The following is a 9892-nucleotide window of genomic DNA, read 5'->3' as shown; positions in this document are numbered from 1 at the left end:
TACAGATTTAGCTATCACGTACTCACGATCTCAGTTACTATGTATGTATGTATGTTTGTACTCTTATGTTCATATCAGTTAGTTAGTTAGCATTATTAATGCATATAAACCCTTTGCATTAGCCTACCTCACTCGTATGCTCAGTACTCCAGTTGCACTGACACATTTGCGCTATGGTGCTTTCTTTTCATGTTACACCATAGGTTCAAAGACATGAGTTCTAGACCAGCAGTAGCAGCTGCATTCCAGTATACAGAGTTGCAGTGAGTCTTCTTCATTTGAGGATGATACGATATTATCTTATTTCATTTGTTATTTCAGCTTAGTTTTGCTAGACGGAATTAGTTGGAGACATGTTCCTTCAACTCCTTATTCAGACAGTATTTAGAGGCTTTCAGATTTAGTTCAGATTTGATTTACTTTTTAGTTATTTTGGGTATCTTTCACCCACGTGGATGTTACTATTTTACAGATTCTTTATTCAGTTGAACCTTATGGCCTACATGTTCATGTTTTCCGCATTATTACATTATATATTGCAGTGCATAGGTATAGATATCAATCATGGGTTAGTTTGCGGTCTTTCGGGGTCATAAGCACCGTGTAGCATTCCGGTTCAGAAAATTGGGGTGTTATAGGATCAAATAAAGGTCTATGAAAGAAAGGATTCGGATACATATAAGGCTACCAAAGAATAGGCTAAAGGCTCAACAAGGCTGACTAGGGATTTGCTCAAGGGTAGGTATATAAAGACTAAAAATGTGGCTGCCAAAGAAATTCCTACATCCCTTCTTACAACCAACACCCTTTATTTTCTTTTGTAAACACACCGGGCAAGTTCTAGAAATTTCTATACATGTAGAATATAAACAACTACTCACACTCATAGTGTATACGGAATCAAGTCAAATCTGTAAGGTTCTCAATCTTAGTCTTTATTGAATTCAAAATTAATCTAACAAATCGTATTTCACCTATCGAGACTAAGAAATTTACTATTAAAATCCTTTAAAATTTTAGACATGCATTTGTTTTAAAAATCAATTCAGTCCAAATCACTGCAAAAATAGACCACACACAACACTTCTGTAAAGTTATGATCAGATTCTCTTCAATTTTTTTCTTCTTAAGACCAACTCCCCTTAAGAAAATCATCATCCATCTATCATAGGGGAAGGCACTAGCTATGACGAGTTATTTCGAATTGCCAAAAAGGTGATAATAACTACTTTAAACTAAAATTTGCGAAAAGGGCAAAAATAAATAAAAGCAAACACTTTAAACTAAAAGCAAAATGCGAAAAATGCCTTGAGGGCAAATTGCAATAATCCATACTTTAAACATAAAATTGAAATAATCCATACTTTAAACATACTAACTATTATAGACATATGTTTCGAATAGTTAGAAATGCTAAAATCCAACAAAACATAAAAATAAAAATTGTCCAACCAAAATAAACCAAGATAAAGAGAAATAAGATACGAAAGCGAAGGACAACCACCCAACACTTAAACAAAGAATTGTCCCAGTGCTATCAATAAGCATATGGCAAGGTGGTGTCATACCTCTACTCAGTCAAAGGGAACTATTTCTTTTATGGCATTATCTGCATCTTTTTTATCGTAACCATCATCAGTATTTGCATCGCCATCGCCATTGTCAAATTGATCCTCAGCATCTAACTCAACATCTGAGTCCTGGTACCGCCTCTCCTCATCTGTAGGTACATCATTATCCATAGGTTCAACAAACTCAGGCTCGATCCATAATAAAGTTCTAGCATGACGGCAAAGGGGGTAATATAACTCCACATCATGAAGTTCTTCGTGCGTTTTAAATATTCCCCATATCCGTAGATGCAACATCTGTAGGCCAAATATTCTGGAAGATATCTCATTAGCACGAGCTTGGTGCTCAGCCATAGTCAGGATTGGGCCTTGGGCCCCATCGATGCTCCTAGCAATAGTAATATCAACAGGGCAAGTAACAATTTCCAGCTTGTAATCTAACTCCTCCTCATCAACCTTATACGTCCTTAAGAATCGAGTCAACAGACCTCCAAAACCATAGCTACACCCCAACTAGTAGCATTCTTTCTTCATTGTAGAGAATATTACCTAGCCTACATTAATGTTAATGTCATCACGCATCAAAGCATAGATTAAACATACCCAGTCCTGTATGACTTCAGTCATATGTTTGCCTTGAAAAAGGAAATAATATACAATGCATCCCCATATTTAGGCCACATCGTTCAATTGTGCATAAGGAAAGGAGGAATGAAAGCCAATAACCCAGTGCCTAGTCCACCTAGAAGATGAATATGTACCACACAACAAGTGTCCGATATGAGCATAGGGAGAAATAACAATCAGCTGCTTCAAGGGTTTTGCATCAGCCTCAGTTATACCCAGCAGATCATTAATATCTATAGTTGTGAATTAGACCACCTTGCCACAAACCTTCATTTTATGATACGGGTCTGTAGGATCCCAGTTGGTGTAAAATTCATGAATCAGGTACATATTACACTCAGTCAGCTGATGAAAAATAAATTTTATGTTCAGCTTCCCAATCCATCGAACCATGCTTGGGCATTCCCTTTAGCAGGCTCCGCCTGTCAATGAAAACCTCTGGAATGTATTTGGTGTTAGTGTGTTTGGACTACCACTACTTGCCTTCTTTTCGGACTGCCTTGCACCCAAACTTTCTTTTTTGTCCATGTTCTAGCGGTGGAGCATTTGGCATCCTAGCAAGATGGTTGTCCTGCTTTATTTTCTAGCTGGTGCAGAAGAACCAGCCATAGCCTTTCCTTTCAGTTGTTGGTGATACATAGTGCTTGTTATACAACACATGCAACAAACAAGTGAGTACTGAACAAGTTAGTCCTAGGTCATGATAGCTTAAACTATATGTGGACGAGTCAAAATTAGAACCTCACACTAAATTTCTAGCTAAAGGGCACACATATAAGAACGGGGTACTTAAACTTCCCTTATTGAACACATTTAGCACACATATATGAGTCCATAATTCAATTACCGACAGATTTCAGCTAATACCAAAACAAATTTGGACCAAAGTATGGAATTAACGCAAGCAATCACTAATAACTATCCACAGTTACGTCCCTTAAGCTGTTACATCAAGTTAATGCGAGAGGATACAAATACAAACAACTGTAAATTGGCACATTCATTAACATTATTGGATATCAAAAATAGGAGTCCACAAGCAAGAATGACCCAATCATGCACATTCAATCAAAATTCAACCAAAAGTCCTTCTATCAACAATACTTCAAAAATTAATTCATCTATAGTCCTAGCACCAGTAGGGTTCACCCCACACTTAATGTTTTCACACAATAGTCCCTTTTCACCACACAAGGTACTCATACACCCCTTTATGGTGATGCATATTTCCTTATGCTTAACATGTTCAAACATTGTGTATACTCACCAAAATGTAAAGTTTGACCGGTAAGATTGCGGCATAAAAACTCAAACCCAAAATACCCCCAATAAGTGAACCACATGGAAACACACATAATATTTGTAATGCTATTATGACCACACAAATTTCATAAATTGATATATCAAAGAAGTAAAATCACCCAATCAAACATGGGTATAACTTTACACTTCAATTTAACAATCATTCCTTCACCAATTAAACAAATCAATGCAAGATTATCAAGGCTATGATTAAGGATTCACAAAAATTGCAAGAAAAATTATAGCATATGAGGCTATAACGCATAAAAATCATGAAGAACAAAACCAAGACATGCCAGCAATATTGAAATTATAAATACAACAGAGGGAAAAATAAAACATTAGGAACTTACCTCAGTTGTTTTAGAGAAAGATAAAACTTTAAGGAAATTTAGGAAAGATAATTGGTTTAAGGAAGTGAGAGGCAGCGCTGAGGGTTAGAAAGTGAGGAAATTAAGGTTGAGGGGATATATATAGAGAGGTGGGACCAAGTCGGGTTGGGTTGGGTTGAACCCGACATAATTTAAAAATTCAAGTCTATTTATCACCCTCAACGCGATACGGTAGGATCGCGGTAGTTCACCCATTTAACCATCAATTGCGACGCGGTGGTAACGTGCCAATCCACTAGAATTTTTCAATCATTATTTTTCCAACCACCACGATGCAGTAGTATTGCTCCAGGCTAATGGAAATTGACAAATTCAATTTTTGCTCTCTTTACGATGCGGTGGCCTCAAATTTCATGTTTCTAGTGTGTTTTTAAACCCTCTTCTTACTTGGTTTTGAACCTAACTTACACACATTAATTTGCAAATGTTGTTGCTTCCTTGTATGTGGTATTTTTCTTGGTTTCAGTTTTCTCATCCCAACAAATCAAAAAAAAATAATAAAATATCGTAAAAAAAAGTGAATTGCCTCCCACTCAGTGCCATATTTTGGTCATGGTATGACTCATATTTTTGTATTTTTTTATTTTTCTTTTTACAACAAAAAATTAAAATACCTATTACATTCTATTTGTGGGTTGCCTCCCACATAGCGCCTTATTCTACGTCGTGGTATGACTTAGCTCAGTCTCACTTATTAGCAAATATGGTGGACACATTGCGCTTATCTCCATGATCAGCCCAATAATTCTTCACATGTTGTCCATTTACCAAAAACTTCTCAATCTTTTCTTTATTCCATACTTTAACTTCTCCATAAGGTATCATTTGCACTATCTCAAAAGGCCCAGACCACTTAGACCGCAATTTACTTGGAAATAACTTTAACCTATAATTGTCTAGGTTCAAATACTCTGTCTTGAATTTGCATGTCATGCCATTTTTCGATTTTCTGCTTGTTCAGTTTAGCATTCTCATAAGCATGGAGAGAAAACTCATTAAGTTCTACAAGCTACAATAATCTCTTCTCTTCTATGGCCTTTATCTCAATATTCAACTTTTTGATAGACTAAATAAGCTTGATGTTCTAGCTCTACAGACAAATGAGAGACTTTACTGTAGAACAAGTGATATGGAGAGGTTCCTATGGGAATTTTATAAGCTGTCAGGTATGCCCATAATACAACATCAACTTTTTAGCCCAATCCTTTCATTGCCCAATAACAGTCTTCTATAGTATCTTCTTTATCTCTGGGTTAGATACCTCAACTTGACTTTTTTTTATGGATGGTACATAGTGGCCACCTTGTACCTAACACCATTTTAGCTAACAGATTTTTAAACCAAGTGTTAATGAAATGCGTACCTCCATCACTGATTATGGCTCTGGTAGTGCCAAACTGAGAGAATATGTTCTTCTTCACAAATTTCAATACCACTCTTACATTATTAGCGGGACAAGCTACAGCTTCCACCCACTTAGATACGTAATCAAATGCCACTAAGATGTACAAATTGTCATTGGATGGTGGGAATGGTTTCATAAAATCGATCCCACAAACATCAAATACTTCGACTTTAAGAATATTTTTTAAGGGCATCTCATGATGGCTTAAAATTAATCCTAACCTTTGGCACTGGTTATAACTCTTTACAAAAGCCACTATATCTCTAAATAATATTGGCACGAAAAAACCTGATTGAAACACTTTTGTGGTTGTTATCTCACCCTTATGATGTCCACCATAAGGGAATAAATGACACTTTTATAGCATTTGTGTGAATTCAGCTTCTAGAACATATCTGGGTATAATAATATTAGGAACCTACTTGAAAATATACGGCTCATCCTATATATAATCACAAGAATCATAAAGCAGTTTCTTTCATTATTGAGTGGTGGATTTGGGATAGTAATGCTAACATGGTACAAAGTTCACAATATCAGCATGCCACGAAAGCTCATAAGTATCTATAGCCAACAATTTTTCATCTGAAAACTCTTCCCGAGTGAAGAGAGAGTCATCAAAAATATGGTCATGAGAATCCAGCCATGAAAAAGGGTCTGCTACTTAGTTCTTTTCTTTTTTCCAATCACGAACCTCTTGCAGCAATAAAATCACCTGATCAATTGAGGCTTTACATCTTTTTTATTGATGAGATACGTGATGCCTGCATGGTATGTATGAACTATAAGCTTGGTTCCCACCAAATATGCTCTAAATTTATCGAACGCATAAACCACTACTAACATCTCCTTTTCAGTGACTGTATAATTTATCTAGGCATCATTCAAGACCTTACTAGCATAATAAATAGAACAGAAGACCTAGTCTTTTATCTGCCCCAAAACAGCTCTGACAACGACATTACTGGCATTCCATATTAATTCAAATAGTAACTTTCAATCTAGAGAAATCAAGATGGGTTCTTTAATCCATTTCTTCTTTAGCTTCTTGAACGCTTCTTGACATTCAGCCCCAAATTAAAACTTGGCTTTTTTTCTAACAGTTTACACATCGGGATATCAATCTTTGACAAATCTTTAATAAAACTCCTATAGAATCTTGCATGCCCTAAGAAACTCCGCACTCCCTTTATTGTAACCGTGTATGGTAGTTATTCAATCACTTTAATTTTGGATAGATCTACTTCAAGTCCTTTACGTGGCACTTTATGGACAAGGACTATTCTTTCCTTAACCAAAAAAGTGCCATTTCTCCCAATTCAGTGCAAGATTTATCTCTTCATAAGGAGCGAGGACTCTATCTGGATTCTATAAGTATTTATCAAAAGAGTTACCATAAACAAAGAAGTCACCCATGAATACTTAATAAATTCTTCAACCATGTCGTAGAAGATTGCCATCATACATCTCTAAAATATTTCAGGTGCATTGAAGAGGCCAAAAGGTATTCGTCTGAACGTATATGTGCCATATGGACAAGTAAAAGTTATTTTGTCTTGGTCCTCAGGCAAAATGGTAATCTTATTATATACCAAGTAACCATTAAGAAAACTGTAGTACTCCTGCCCTGCTAACCTATCCAACATCTGATCAATGAACGGGTAGGATAGTGGTAATTTTTTGTGACTTTATTCAATATTCGGTAGCTAATACATATTCTCTATCAGTCACCATGCGAGTGGAAATTACATTATTTGCTTCATTTGTAACCATGGTCATCCCATCTTTCTTTAGGAGATAATGTATTGGGCTTACCCACTTGCTTTCTAAAATTGGATAAACAATCCCATTATCGAGGAACTTGATGACCTCTTTCTACACCACTTCCTTCATCATCAGATTCAATCTATGTTGTTGTTGCACCCTTGGTTTGAAACCTTATTCCATGTATATCTTATGCATGCAAAAAACTGGATTTATCCCTATAATGTCAGACATCTCCCAACACTTTCCTTCTTTTCAAGACCGCTATTACTTTCCCTACCGGCTCATCAGATAACCCTACAAACAAAATTATAGACAAGGTATTATTGTCACTAAGGAAAATATATTTTAGGTAAGAAGGAAGAACCTTAAGCTCTAATTTTGGAGCTTCTTCAATTGAAGCTTTGGGAGATGGCCCCGTTGGCCTGTTCAATGACTCAAAAGGCAGTTTTCTCATTTTATCACTGCCAAATTCATAAATTGGACCAATTCTAGTGCTTCTACATCTCTATAAAGATCATGAACCATCAAAGCTTGCTCTAGTGAATCATCAGACAATAATATATGTAACTCATATGTAAGGTTAATAAATAATATGAAAGGTAACTCTCCATATATAGTCGGCAATTTTAGCACCTTGTATACATAAAAAACCCCTACTTTATCATACACTCTCATAGTCATCTTCCCTGCTGCTACATCAATTAATTACTGCCTTGTTGCTAAGAAGGGGCATCCCAAAATAAATAGAACAACTAGATCTGCTTCAAAGTCAAGAATCACAAAATCTACTAGAAAGATTAGTGAACCCACTTGCACTGAAACATCTTTAATAATTCTGTCCGGCCTAGCAGGGCCTGTCGGTCAACTATAAAAAAATGGTCGTGGGTTTGGGAATTCCAAGGCACATCTTTTAGTACCAAGATGTGGGAATAAGATTTATGCTAGCCCCCAAATCACATAATCCACGAACACTGATTGTTTGCCCAATAATGATATGCAAGGTAAAACTACCTTGATCCTTTAACTTCATGGGTATTTCATTTTGTATATTTGATATGCACTCCTCAGTAAGTGCAACTATAGCATACTTTGTCAATCGGCTCTTATTTGCCACAATGTCGTCAAGATATTTTCTACATTTTGGAATACTCTGTAGAATATAAACAAGAGGAAGATTTACATGAACCTTCTTTAGAAGATCCAAAAACTTTTTATAACTTTCCTTCTTTTGATGCTTCCTTTTTCTTTCAGAAAAGGGAAGGGGTAAGTCTTCTTCTCCACTTGAATTTCATCACTTGCAACTTTTTCTTTGACACCTTTATCCTCCTTGTCTTTAGAAACATCATCAGTGACTGTGGGACTAACCTGCTCAGGTACCATCTCCTTTAACTTCATCCTACACCTTATTGTAACTGCATTTACTTGCTTTGGATTTCCCTCTTTTTCGCTAGGTAAGCCTCCTTGAGTTCATGTTTTTTATGCTCGAGGAATCTGAATAAGTTCCAACTCTAAATTTCTAGTAATCAACTATTGACTCTTTAAATCTACCGCAAAGTACGCTTGATTCACCAGAAGTTGCTTTATCATCTTCTCCATATTACTTGTTTGAGTAGTTGTCTGATTATTTTGAAACTAATATTGATCAATTTGCACTAGTCCCTTATATTGAGTAGTATTTTGTGCCTAATTTCCACCCCATAAGAAATTGGGATGATTTCTCTAGTTGGGATTATATGGATTCCCAAAGTTTTGTTACCTTGGATAATTTGTATTCCCCATATAATTCACTGAATCTGGATTTACAGTACAAGCATCTGCCATGTGTTCACTACTTCCATAAACCTCATACCAAGAATTTACTTGTTGGACTGCATAAGTTGTAGCTACTACCTATGAAACCCACAACTTCATATTGTTCAACTGAATAGGCTTCTGATTTTGCATTACTGTAAGTTGGAATGATAATGATGTAAGCTGAGATACCTTTAACACACCAACAACTATTTTGGGAGCACTCCTTTAATCAGCATGCCATTTAGGATTCCCTTGTGAAATCTAATTCAGCAGTGTGTACAATTTATCATAAGTCTTCTCAAGAACTTGACTACCTGCTGCTAAATGTAAAAGAATCTTGGAAATTGGCTCTAGTCCCTCAATGAATGTATAAACAAGGACATTATTAGACTGATAATGGTGAGGGCAATTTTTAAGCATACTTTTAAATCTCTCCCAAGCTTGGTACAGATTCTCTCCTTCTTTCTATATAAAACTCAAAATCTTTCTCCTCAAAGATGCAGTTTTCCCAAATGGAAAGAATCAAATAAGAAACTTTCGAGCAAGATCTTTCCATGAAGTGATGAAGAGTGATGGTTCAGCATATAACCACCCCTTTGCTTCCCTAATTAAATAAAAAAGAAAGAGTGTCATCTGACATAATTAGCATTTACCCTTGCAGGAATGTATGTATCTCTTATTTCCAGGAAAGTCTGTATATGTTGCTATGGGCCTTCATGTGACAGGCCAGAAAATTGCCCCACTAAATTTAGTAATTTCACCATATTCTGCTTCAATTCAAATTGACCACCTAGCATAGGCTTGCGAATACTCTTAGTAGAATGGTTCATAAGTGAGATTGCCACCTCACAAATAGGTCTAGCAACTGGTTGAACAGGAATAACTGGGATACCCAGAGCTGGGTAATTTTCAGCATTTAGATCTACAGGATCATTTGGATCAACTAGATGAGCCATTTGAACTTGTTGAATGGGATATTGAGATCTTATTCTTTGTTGAAATATCAGTTTTGGTTCTGTAAAAGGCTCTACAAA

General features: G+C 36.1%; 1 non-coding gene across 1 annotated transcript; it reads left to right on the top strand.

Annotated features, from left to right (window-relative positions):
• The first annotated feature begins 9249 nt into the window (after nt 1–9249).
• LOC124886806 lies at nt 9250–9356 on the top strand. Its single transcript, XR_007044214.1, has one exon. It is a non-coding gene; the product is annotated as a small nucleolar RNA R71 (small nucleolar RNA).
• The last annotated feature ends 536 nt before the right edge of the window (nt 9357–9892 follow it).

Source organism: Capsicum annuum, chromosome 8 (assembly GCF_002878395.1).
Source record: "Capsicum annuum cultivar UCD-10X-F1 chromosome 8, UCD10Xv1.1, whole genome shotgun sequence".
Classification (NCBI taxonomy): Eukaryota; Viridiplantae; Streptophyta; class Magnoliopsida; order Solanales; family Solanaceae; genus Capsicum; species Capsicum annuum.
This window is presented reverse-complemented; position numbering and strand designations above follow the sequence as displayed.